Genomic DNA, 12,965 nt, shown 5'->3' with positions numbered 1-12,965 from the left:
ATTGGTTCTAAGTTACGCTGAAAATCCCCGTGTGAGGGCGCTTACGCATGCGCCGTATCACAGTTAGTTACGTCGGGAAATTTAAAAATGTTTAGCGGGAATTTTAAAAATTTTAGCGGAAAATTTAAAAATGTATAGTAAAAAAATTTAGCAGAAAATTAAAAAAAATCTTTCAATTTTAATGGGAAAATAAAAAAATTAATATATTTAAATATATTTTATTGATATATTACAATTACATTAATTTTCCTTGACCATAAAGACATTGATATAATCACAGAGATATCTCCACTACCCAAAACACGTAATGCACTGATATTATCTTCTCTCTAATATTTAAAACAAACCTCAAACAAACATTAAAATAAGATAATATAACTATTAATGGTTGTGTTGTATTATTTTTTAGAATCAACTAAATTGACAAACTACCTAAATTGAGGTACATTTTATCAAATATGACAACTGCAGTTCGGTCTATACAGTCAAATTTCTGAACTAACAACCAAAATTAGAGGTTACTAATCCAGTAGCAAAAAGGAACCTTATTCAGTATCTGCATTAATGTTCTTCTAGAAGGCAACCAGAATATCTTCGATAACAGTATATATCCTCTGCCACTGCATTTCAATAAGGATAAAGCCATTAGTTTTTCATCCAACCTGAAACGAAAATGATGGGTTATCTGTGAATGAACATATAAATTTCAAGTTAGAACCTCCATTTCTTAATAATAAGCATAAGCTTATTATATACTTACTTCTGGGTCTTGTTGGGGTAGAAGAATCTCCCATATATCTATCGGCCTCAAAAAACTTACGTGATTTAATATAGCCATTGGGGGTATATGTTCCTTGTCTTGTAGTAAAGGTAAAGAAAAAACTTAATTATTTCAATGCAATAAATCATTATTATTTAACAAAATACTTACTATTTAAATTACTAGTAGGAATTACATCTTGTTTCAGACATGGCTTTCTACATTTTGGTCTATAGTCTTCACCTTTAAAATTATTATAAACTCTCCTGGACCTACATGGGAGATCATAAGAGATCCCTGTAAGGTTTTGTTTTTTTTACTCTAATAAATTAAAATACACAGAATAATCTAAAGTAATTGTTAAATATATATAAAAACACATACCGAAAAACTTGACGTAAATAAACAATACAAATTATATCTCCTAAAAAAATTATATCTCCGTTAACTGCTTAGGTTAGAATTATTAATAGCGAGGCCGAAGGAAAGAGAAACACACATATAGTTGTTGCATTTTTCATTTATATTTGGCCGCGTAACGGGCATTCCGAAAAGCTTAGACGTGGGACCCGATTTTTCCATATAACTTTCCCTTCTAAATTTCTTTATACTATGGTTTAAATATTTAAATGCTGACGGTGTTTGTAAATCATTTTGTATAAATGCTATCAATCTATCATATAACTTGCCATAAATAAATGTACTAACTAGGTTATATTAAGCCGTCCAAGGTTGATTTTAATATTATTAAATTAAATATAATATATAAGCACATATTTAATCCACCGTGAATTTTTAATAAAAGGATATAGTAGCCTGTGAGTCATTTTATCTCATTTTTTATATAATCTCTTTCTGATACCTAAATTTAAAATGTGCAAATTTGTATTTTTTCCACGAGAGCACCCTAATGATTTGAATGTTTTTCACCCCTCGGTTTTTGAATTCGACAGCGCATCAATCATTTTACTTTATTCTGTTTCAAATAGAAGAATGATAATAAGAGATGAAAAATATCTTTACGTAATAGCCCGTCAAATAATATTACGATCCTAATTTGTTTAATGTACTAAAATGACATTTGACGGATTGTCTATAAAATAAATCGAACAGAGTTTTTTAAATAATTTCTGAGATTATTAGATATATGAGCTGAAATTCTTGCGGTATATTCTATTTATGATTTAAGAATAATAAGAAATATAATTATCAAGTGTGATATTTAACACATTTGCAATGCTTGCTAGAAGTTTTGTAGGTGGGCTAATATATTCTACCTCTATTGTTATTATGGTCAAGCTTTTTTAAATGCCCTTTTTTAAAACTCTTTAATAAAGCAAATTTTTAATTTATTTGATTTATGTCATACAAACACCTCGACTTTGGTACATGTTATTTCTTAGATTCTGTTTTATACTATTGGTACAGGAAAATTGATTTTATTTCTATATACCAGTTTTACCGGAAAGTTAATACCGGGTTTTCTAGCATATGTCGCAAGGCTCAAGTAGGCAATGTTTTGACTTGATACATATGTCATTTTATTCTACTGACCTCAAGCTTCACAGCTTTACATGTTATATTTTTCGAAAGTACCAATGTTATACCTATTTGATAATGTCAAGTTTCGTGCAACATATGAATTTTCTTATATAATCAAGAGAAAAGCCGCTAAAACTCATCGTTTGCTGGTAGAATGAGAATATACGACGCGTGGTTTCGAAAGTTTCAAAATGTGCGAAACACATCGATGTGCAAGATAAATAACATTTTGGTAGATTGAAAAAGTTTGAAGATGCGAAACTGCAAGAGTTATTGGGTGAAGACCCAACTAAAACTCAAAAACAATTGGCAAAACTGTTAAATCTGGCCCAAGATACCATAGATTACGAGAAATGGGGAAAATTCAAAAGATAGGAAGATTGGTGCCACATCAATTGAATGACATGCAAATGGAAAATTGAAAAATCGTCTGTATAAAATCACACTATATTCATCTGCTTCAAAGATATGCTCGGAAGTTATTTCTTCATCGAATACTGACGGGTGATGAAAAGTAGATTTATGTTGAAAACCTTAAGCGCAAAAAAGCATGGTTATCACCTGGCGAAGGCGGCTTATCGACTCCAAGGCTAAAACGTTTTGGTTGCCAATACTCTGTGTTTGGCGGAACCAGAGTGGTGTTGCGTATTACGAACTGTTGAAAGTTGGAACAGTTTATAGTGATCGCTACCGATAACAAATGATCAATTTGAACCACGCGTTACGTCCAAAATGGACTCGAAGAAACGTAAAGTGATTTTACAGCATAAAGCAAAACCGATCAAGGAAATATCGAAAGCACTTGGATGAGACATATTGTAGCACCACCCGTAGTGTCTAGACCCAGCCCAATGCCCATTAAAGGGACACACGCTTGCAAAGCAGCACTTCATCAATTTTGAGAAAGTTAGAAAATGGTTTGATGAATGGTTTTGCTTAAAGGACAAACAATTTTTTTTGGAATGGCCTGAAAGATGGACAAGATGTATAAAATCAAATGGCCAATAATTTGAATAAATACATTTTTCCGTTTTCTTGAAAATTATGTAGTTTTTCCCATAAAACCGGTAATGACATTCCGGTTCACGTGGTATATTTGTATAGTTAATATTAGCTGAAAGAGATAATTAAATTTGATTTATAGGTTTTTGACCTAAGGTTAAACCTAAGTAATAACATTTGTAATTTATCTATCACTATTCTGTGATTTCAAATAATATGCAAGAAAGTGTACCTTTGTTGAACTTGCAGAGAACTCGAGCAATTCTATTTCTGATTCAGTAAACCAATACATCAAAATATAAAAATAAGTTAATGCAATAAATGTTGACCATATTTGAATAGAAAAATTGAACTATAATCATTTTATGACATTTTATTAGGTATTTATATGTATTTTGGTCAGCAATATCGGTCAAGATACAAAGTATTAACGTAAACATCTGCTAGATATATTAACTAACTGTTAAATTCGATAGTTTTTACATTTCTCTACATAAAATAATAGTTTTCTATATAGTATTATTGAGTTATGCCATATATACAGGTGCTAGTCATAGAAGTACTTACATAGAATCACTTATGGTGAAGTCGTTTCACCATATCCCAATTGCCTATATTGGTTTCAATGTTTTAGAAGCTGCAATTTTTATATGAATATGAACGATCGAGAGCACTGAAATTGTTAGAAGATAATGCATTTCAAGACTTATTGGACGAAAACCCGGTTTAAATTCTCAAAAACCTATCAAACAGCTTTGAACTTGACGAGTCAACTATTTCTATATGGTATAAGGAAAGATGAGATAACGTATAATTCTAGCTATATTCATCTACTGTTTATATGGTACACTATTTACAATCCTAATAACTAATACTAATCACTCAATTATACACACACCCTAATATCCTACCAAAAAATATAATAATCACAATCTCAATTAATTGTACCGCATTCTCTGAATAAATGACTTTTTAAAGTGAAAAAAGGCGGTAAAAATACATGGAAGAATATAATAATAGTTATTATTTTATTAGTAACATTTCTTTACAACGATTTGTTTTTTATAATCTTCTACCAGTGGGCAAAGATATCTTCTAGTAATAAATAAATCAAGACTCCAAAATATTTTGCCCTTGCCAACATTTTCCACTACATCAAATATATAAAAATTTAAAACCTCGTTCGCCAACCACTCGTAAACCAAACAAATGTGCTGCCTGTTATTGAAAGGGTATTGTTTTTGGCTGTTTTATTATTTACGACTTCATAAGTGTATTCTGTGCCTTCTGCGGTCTAACCGCTTCTCGAAAACGAATCTATATTTCAGCGTGCATCAATATTGAAGAACACAGTTCCTTATCAATGATAACCTAAGGTATGGGTAGAAAAGAAACGTAATTATTTGTGGCAATTATTTAATTTTAATATTTCCGGGTTCTATATAGTACGATTTTAATTGGTGGATCCACAATACTAAATGAAATGTATTTTTTAAAATGATCTATTATAGTAAGCTGGTAAATTAGCATTGTTAATTTATTTGTTTTGTCCTAATTTATCCTTAATATCAATGTCAGTGTTTTTCATATGCACTGCATATATGCTAATCAATTAGATCAAATCAAATCAATGATCAAATCCAAACTATACCAAACCGTTTTATTCTTTTTAATCATCTTAAAATCCATCATTGCCTAGGGTAATTCAAAATGTTTATATTAAGTACTTTAAAATACTGTTAGTGCTTTACAATGTATTCGCTAAACAGTAAATGCACAACCTGATAGTGAGATGTGTAGACTAAATAGAGATATATGTAGTTTGGAATAACATTTAGATATAGGTCTAACTAATTAAGATAATATATTAAACAGGAGATCACTTATGAAGTGATTTTCAACATATCATGTAAATAATATAATCATAACAAATGCTTATTGTCAGTTGGGCGCATTTTTGAACTACTAAGAGTAATAATAAATTATCTAGTAGCTGGAGAATCTAAACATTGATGTTACCTCTACACCCGCTAGGAATGCTTATCCGTGAACTAATCTCTAAATTGGAATGAAGCGGCAAAACCATCACCCCCTTCTCCCTCTGGAATCATTGAAAATAAAAGAGCGGATAACTTAGCCAAGAAAAGGGAAGGATCACTTACGGAAAATCTCTTCTGGAGTAAAAATATTAAGCACCATTCTTTAAACAGGATCTTTAGACATCTAGACCAACTCAAATGTGATCTAACAAAAAACAACAAGCTTTGGGAGGTGAAAAAAGAGTATTATCAGGGCCTTAACAACACTAACATCAGTAGCCGCAACTTAAGCTTATTCCCGTGTCTCAAAATTGGTCACTGCAAACTTACCCATGAGTTTCTCATTAAGGGAAAAATTCCACCACTGTGCGTTGAATGTGGTTCCTCACTGTCTATCAGACACATACTAATTGAATGCCGACGATACAACTCGCTGAGTCGGTTGGTCAGCCTGGGAGAGAGGATGGACCAGTGTCTTATGCTGGAGAACCTGGACAAGCTAATTAAATTTTTTTAATTGTAACAGAACTACTACTAGAAATATAATAGTAAGCATCTATGTAATATCATGCATGTTCATTTACATTTTTTGTATCTTGTATCCTTATCACTATCATGGGTTGTGCGACTTTTGTACTCTAGCATTTATATATTCATGAATCTGTATGCTTATTTACATATTTTACTTGTCATCTGGCAATTTGCACTCCTTATCCTACACATTTAACTCTAGAATTTATATTCCGACCATATATTTATGTTGTTCTTTGCATTCTATACTTGTAATAACATTGTATACTTTAACCAATGTAAATGTGTTATATATTGTCTATCTGTAAACAGACCCTAAATAGTCCAGGAGATTGTACGGTCTATAATATATAAATAAATAAATAAAAATGGCGTTCATGTCTTTGGGCATAGTCCTTGCTAATGTTATCCGCAATTTCTACTTTCACGTTCTTATGCAGAATGTCATTACGAATGTTTCAAGGAGAATCAACAATACCTCGAAGTACCTTATTTTAGACCTTTTCTTTGTACAATATTTCTATTGCTTTAGCTAGTACAACCCAAGAGTTGAATACCATAGGTCCACACTAGGTTCAAAACTTGTTGGTAAAGTAAAAACTTATTATATACTGACAGAGCTGGATATCTAGCGAATAACCAGTATATTTTTTTGCGCTTCTTTTGAGTTTTTCACATTTTTTCCCATTTTAATCTCTTGCTTTAAACCCTCATGTCAAACTTTATTGTAAGTTTGAGCAACATATAAAAATATAGTGATTGAGTGAACCTGATCAACAGTGGAATATTGTTTCCTGAAACCAAATAGGCGATTCGGAATAATAACCTTTTCCTCAATGATCAGCAGATATTTCCTACTTTTCAACAGATATTTTTCGGAGAATTTGGATATTGTCGGTAATAATGATATTGTTCGTTATAACGTTGTTTAATGAGATGGCTTTTCTGGTTTAGGAATCATTATTAGTTCAGCCACCTTCCACAGTTTTAATATATATTGTAGTCTGAATGAAGCATTTATTAGGTTAATAATAGTGCTATTCGTGGAAGTCCCTTTAATATTTTTCCGGTAGTAAAGTCAAAACCAGGAGCCTTTTTTGCGTTAATATTGTATTTTTATTTCTTTTTTACTTTAATTTAGAGTGGTAGCTGAATATCTACTGAAAATGAAATATAAAATAGTATACGAAATTATTAATTATAAATCAGATACAATTTATTTCTTAATTATACATTGCTATTGTTTAAATATTATAAACTAAAAAATAGATTGGTCAAAGATATATTTGAAAATGTCATGCACTATTTTTCATTTTTGTTCTTTGCAAACCTATTTACATTTTTCATACACATACATAATTTAGGTTGCACCTAACTAGTCGTTGTAAAGAGGGCACTATTTGCTGATTACAACTCCACTGAAACTGAATAACTATACTAAGTTTCTTACATTAATTATTCAGTACTACAGCTAAATGATAAAACTTAATATCAATATCAGCTTTCTTTAGAATTTACATCCAAGTCGTGACTATATAAAAATTGGCATCTGTAAGTGCTTTTTTTCCATAATTATTTTGGTTCGCCAACCAGTATGACATTGAAGTATCTATATATAAGATAATGAGCTCAATATTTATGTATTAAGAAGAATGATGTGTGAATGTGTGAATTATGACAGGTTACTATTAATGCAATAATACAATAATCTTCCTAATATCTCTTTTGTAGGAAATAAAATAACAGGTCAATTGAAATGTCCCCAGCCTGACACATAGATGGCGCTACTAGAATTAAATCTGATTAAAATAAATAAGTATGAAAAATTAAAAATGTTTTTTAGTTAGTCCTAACCCTCAAAAAAGGTGTGTATAAATTTTACAGCTGTCGGTCATTAGTTTGTGAATGATATTAGAGTGAAGCAACTTTTGTTTTTGTGAAAAAGATGGATAAAAAAAATTTGCGTATTGATAATATATAGCTTTTTGAAGGGAAAAAATACAGTTAAAGCAAAAACTTAGCTTGATGCCGAGTTTTCGGACACTGCCCTAGGAAAATTAACCATCAAGGATTGGTATGCTAAGTTTAGACGTGGTGAAATGAGCACCGAAGACGGTGCACGTAGTAGACGCCCAAAAGAGGTTGTTACCGACGAAAGCATTAAATAAATCCACAAAATGAGTTTTAATGACCGTAAATTGAAATTGAATAAAGTAGCAGACACTCTAAATATATCAATTGAAGGTGTACATTATATCATTCACGAATATTTGGGTAGAAATCTCTGTGCAAAATGGGTGCCGCGCGAGCTCACTTTTGACCAAAAACAACGGGTTGATAAATCGGAGCAGTGTTTGAAGATGATCAAGCGTAATTAACCCGAATTTTTTCTTCGATATGTGAGAATGGATGAAACATGGCTTCATCATTTTACTCCGAACTCCAATCGACAGTCATCCGAGTGGACTACACACGATGGACCGGCTCCAAAGCGTGGAAAAACGCAACAGTAGTCTGGCAAGGTTATGGGGTCTGTATTTTGGGATGCGCAGGGAATAATTTTCATTGACTACCTTGAAAAAGGAAGGACCATCAACAGCGACTATTACATAGCGTTATTGGACAGTATTTTAAGAAAAAGAAAGTGCTGCTTCACCAAGTTGTTGGGCTTCGAATTGCTTCCTCATCTACCGTATTCTTCAGATCTGGCCGTCAGCGACTATTTTCTATTCTCAGATCTCAAAAGAGTGCTCGCTGGGAAGAAATTTTCGTCGAAACTAATTTTGCCAAAAAAATTTGTTTCACTGTGGTAGGCCGGGAACTTTTTAATTGACATATTACATGAGCATTTAGGATTTTTCAAATTATTATATAAGCATACCTTCCTTACTGGTGTTTCAGTACTAAAACTTTGATCGACAATTTCATTAATTTTCGTATAGTTCAATTATTGTCATCGCTCTTATTCCATATGGCTTTCAAATTATGAACATTTTTCAATCTATATAATATATGACAATTCTGAAAATTTATTCGATTTCGATATAGCGTGAATATATAAAACAATTGGTTTAATATAACAACCATATGCTGCCGGAAAGATTTCGAATGTATTATAAAAGTTTCATACTTTCACAATAATGCTATACTCTTTATAAAAATTGTTAAATTTTTTAAAATTTGTTATATTATTACTGGGTAAACATTTTGTCCGTTTTTTGTTTTAATTATTCTCTTTGATTTGTTTAAATTTTGCTATAATATTGTAGGTCATAAATATATCTCTAACAATAGGAATTTAATAACGTATTGAAGTAATAAGGGTACATCAGGAGGTCTGGAAAGCGTTCTTAACTTCGTTGGAGTTTGATTTAAAATAATAAACTTTATGTACATTTAATATATTGCATTAGGAGTTTGACATCAAAAGGCAGTATATTTCAGTTCTCTTATTTTAATTTTCTCGTTAGAATATTATTGAAAATGTAGACTCTTAAATACTCATTTTAGAAAATTATTAAAAACGAAAACAAACAAAGAAATATGTATTTGGTGTTGTAATTTGGATATTTAATGAAACGTTGGTTTTATCTTTAATTCTAATTTTCACAATAATTGTAATTAACTGTGCCATGTATTTATTATTCACTAGCCACCTACCTCTTTATAAATTAAGGTCCTTTGATGCCCTACATTTCTAAATTGTTAATATATTCGAATTGAACAAATTGGGTGTTCTTTGATCCCTTCTTATTCAACGTCATATTATAGAATATCAATTGCCTTTGAAATTTTGGGTTATAAAATTAGATATAAAATGATTAAGAAAAATATATTTATGTACCAGTAATAAAATATTAATTTTTACTTTTTACTAAAAAAATATCAATAGGTGAAAATGTTTTATATAAATTTTCAAATTTATTTTTTAAGTAATATATAGTTCTAATTGTTTTTAATTAATTACATTTTACATTAGATATGCTTAGTACAATCTTAATTTACAAATTAATGTATTATTACTGTTCTGCTGTACTTGCATTTATATACACGCAAAGCGAGTCTGGGATTAATACATCAGTATTATTTCCTATTAGAATAAAACTAATGTACAAAATTAATGTTAAAAATACAAGTTGGTTTGGTTCGCTTCAATCTTCTGATTTCCTGCGCGTTGTCCAGTGGCTGTATTGCTTCCACGTTGCTGTGATGTAGCAACCATATTTCATGTTTGAATGCGAAATCTTGGATCATTTCGTGTATCTATTTGATTTGGAGGTTTTTGTGCAGCTTTTCATTGGTTACGTAGCGATAGGCATAATATTAATTAATCGTAGAACATTTTATTGAACGTTGGATTACTAGTTGAAAGTATCTTCCGATTAACTAGTAATGTTACTTGATTTTGAATCCAATATGCTCTGCTTTATGTCTAATATGATATTCCCAATTTAACTTACAATCACAATATATTTCGACCTATTCGTTTGATTCTGCTTGAGGAATCCGCCATCCATCTTGTGATTTAATTAAGTTTTTGCCATTTCGCCGAAACTCAAAACTAACATGGACTGATTTGTAGCTATTAAGCTTCATTTTCTAGTCTCTAGTCCACTTGTAGATCTTGCTGACATGTACTTTTTCTACAGCCTTAGACAGAGATACGTCCTTTACCGTCATAACTGTGTTGTCAGCAAATGTCACAAGTAATGTTTCTTTTGTTGTTGTGATATCAGCAGTATATAGCAGATATAGAAGTGGTCCCAAGACACTACCTTGGGGAACTTCAGCCGATTCCAGTACACAGTAACTCCGCGGTAGCTATATGCTTATTTTGTATATTAATCTCAAATGCCATACCCGGTCAAAATCTTGTGAGACATCCAGTAATATTACAGGGCACTATTACTTATCTTCGAATGCATTTTCAACAACCTCTGTTATTCTGTGCACTTGATCGATTCTCGAGTGCTGATTCCGAATTGCAAAATGGAAATCTGGTATTTCTGTAAATTGTTTAATACATTTTAACACCAGTTTTTCGTATGATTTTGATATCGTAGGTAGTAGCGAAATAGGCCTGTAAGACCCAACTTGTTCTCCCGGTTTTCCAGGTTTCTTAAGCATAATTATTCGAGCGATCTTAAGATGTTCTGGAATATGCTTCAGTCTGAAACAGGCATCATTGAATATATACAACAGTTTTAACGGCTAACATTTAATTGTGTATATATATGTATATATATATGTGCCAGAGAAAAGAAATTAGTAGATATGAAGTGATTAAAAGAAAATTGCACTTTGGTTAGTTGAATTGCATTTTAATTATTAGTTCAGGAAATAATAATAATAAAATGACATAAATAACATTTGGATGTAACATTTTTTAAATAATAAAATCTAATAACTGTTTAATTTTTCTTATTTTAGTATTATGGATGGCTAGCCACCAATTTTTACTAATCAACAATATTTTAATGGATATTTGTCACGATATTGAAGTTTACCATTTAACCCGTGATCCTTGTTATTGACAAAAAAATTATTAAACAAATCTAGTGAACATAGGCATTTTAAAGATGACCATTTTATTTTATTTTATTTTAAGATCAAATTTATATTATAAAGTATATCTGGCTCTATTAACATACTTCAGTATCTCATTTAATCCTGACTGACTGACTCATTCGTGATTTAATTAATTTAAATTTCCTCTCATATTGTCACGAACTGTTCAAGTCATTTCAATAAAACGTGATATAGTTTCACATTTAATACGTGTTTGCTGAAAAGGCAAGCTTCTTACCAAATATTTCTTTAAATTTGACTTATTTACATTGATAATATTATACGTTATATTGTAGTATAGATATATATTTTGTGTTCTACCTAGAGACGAAGACCTAAATAATTGTTTATCTCGAAATTTTAGTGCCTCTATAAATGCGGCGTTGTAAATCTGATATATACATTATTTAATTAAATCTTGTTCTAGATAATATATTTAAAGAGAAAGGTAACACATTACTTTTAATTAGGAATGCCTTACGATCTTATGAATAGGTTAATTTATAGTTAATTATGTATATGTTGCAGTTTGCTTTACAACAGTGTACATATAATGGAAGTCGGTTGTCGGACGGAACTATTCGTGGATTAGTTCAGTTTTAGAGAAATTACAAATCATGATTAAAGTTATTACGTATGCGAAATGTAGGGCAAGTTTTTAACGATTGGGTACAAAAGAATATTTAAAAAAAAATAATTTATATTCAAGAGAAATTGACTTTGCACAGAACGAATTTAATCTCAATTTCAGATTAAATCTTTTTCCCAAAATAGAACAGTCTATTCATAAAAAAATTAATAAAATTGTTTATGAATTGTTGACATATAGTTATTTTTGCGACAAGAAGAGTTTTGGATGCCATCAATAAATTTATCAGTATGAGTGACGGATTCTTCAGTGACTTATTCTATTTCTTATCTAAGGCATATTGTTATGCAATAGTACATTTGTCCAATTTTTTGCCCGGTAAAGTCTATTTTTTTGATAAATTTCTTCACTTAATATGTGTTAATGTTGACTGCACTGCTTGTAATAAGTAGCCCTCATCACGTTCCACGATATACTTAGGAGAAACTTGTTTTACAGATTCTCCTGTTTTTGGCATCGATACTTATCCGGGATATATCTACGATATGTTAGGTTTCAAAATTTAGTAAAAAGATTAAAGAAAATTTCCGGATAATCTAGTATTTAGCTTGTTTTCGGTCAACATATATAGCAGAATATTTTCTAAACCTTTTTTCTTTAATCTGGCCTAATACCAGGCGGTGGAATGCCTGATGTATACCTGGATGGGAAGACTTCCAATGGATTGACACGCTTGACCGGGCTATGTACGGGACTTACCATGACGTTAAAACAATGACCCCACAGGTAAACACTATTGCTACAGTTTAATTTTGGGGATGTGGTAGCCGTTAAGGGGAACGAGGGCCAGTTGAATCTAGCGAGTAAACTAGCTCTGATTTCTCGAACTTGAGTTCGGATAGCCGCAAAAAGGTCGTTGCAATCTGGGTAGAGA

The 12,965-nt window shown here is 30.9% G+C and overlaps 1 long non-coding RNA gene across 5 annotated transcripts; it reads right to left on the bottom strand.

The window, feature by feature from the left end:
* Positions 1 to 202: 202 nt before the first annotated feature.
* Positions 203 to 1,160, bottom strand: LOC143194368 (uncharacterized). Of its 5 annotated transcripts, none has more exons than XR_013005309.1 (4): positions 932 to 1,160; positions 761 to 882; positions 433 to 685; positions 203 to 347 (listed from the first exon to the last, which is right to left on the bottom strand). It is a non-coding gene; the product is annotated as an uncharacterized LOC143194368 (long non-coding RNA). The 5 variants fall into 5 exon arrangements; XR_013005308.1 differs by having other exon boundaries at positions 761 to 858; XR_013005307.1 differs by having other exon boundaries at positions 433 to 662; positions 932 to 1,158.
* Between the last annotated feature and the right edge of the window lie 11,805 nt (positions 1,161 to 12,965).

This window comes from Rhynchophorus ferrugineus, unplaced genomic scaffold (genome assembly GCF_030347505.1).
Source record: "Rhynchophorus ferrugineus isolate W39M unplaced genomic scaffold, kcgeb_rfMv2 rfM3, whole genome shotgun sequence".
NCBI lineage: Eukaryota > Metazoa > Arthropoda > Insecta > Coleoptera > Curculionidae > Rhynchophorus > Rhynchophorus ferrugineus.
The sequence above is the reverse complement of the archived record's forward strand: the minus strand, read 5'-3'. Positions and strand labels throughout refer to the sequence as shown.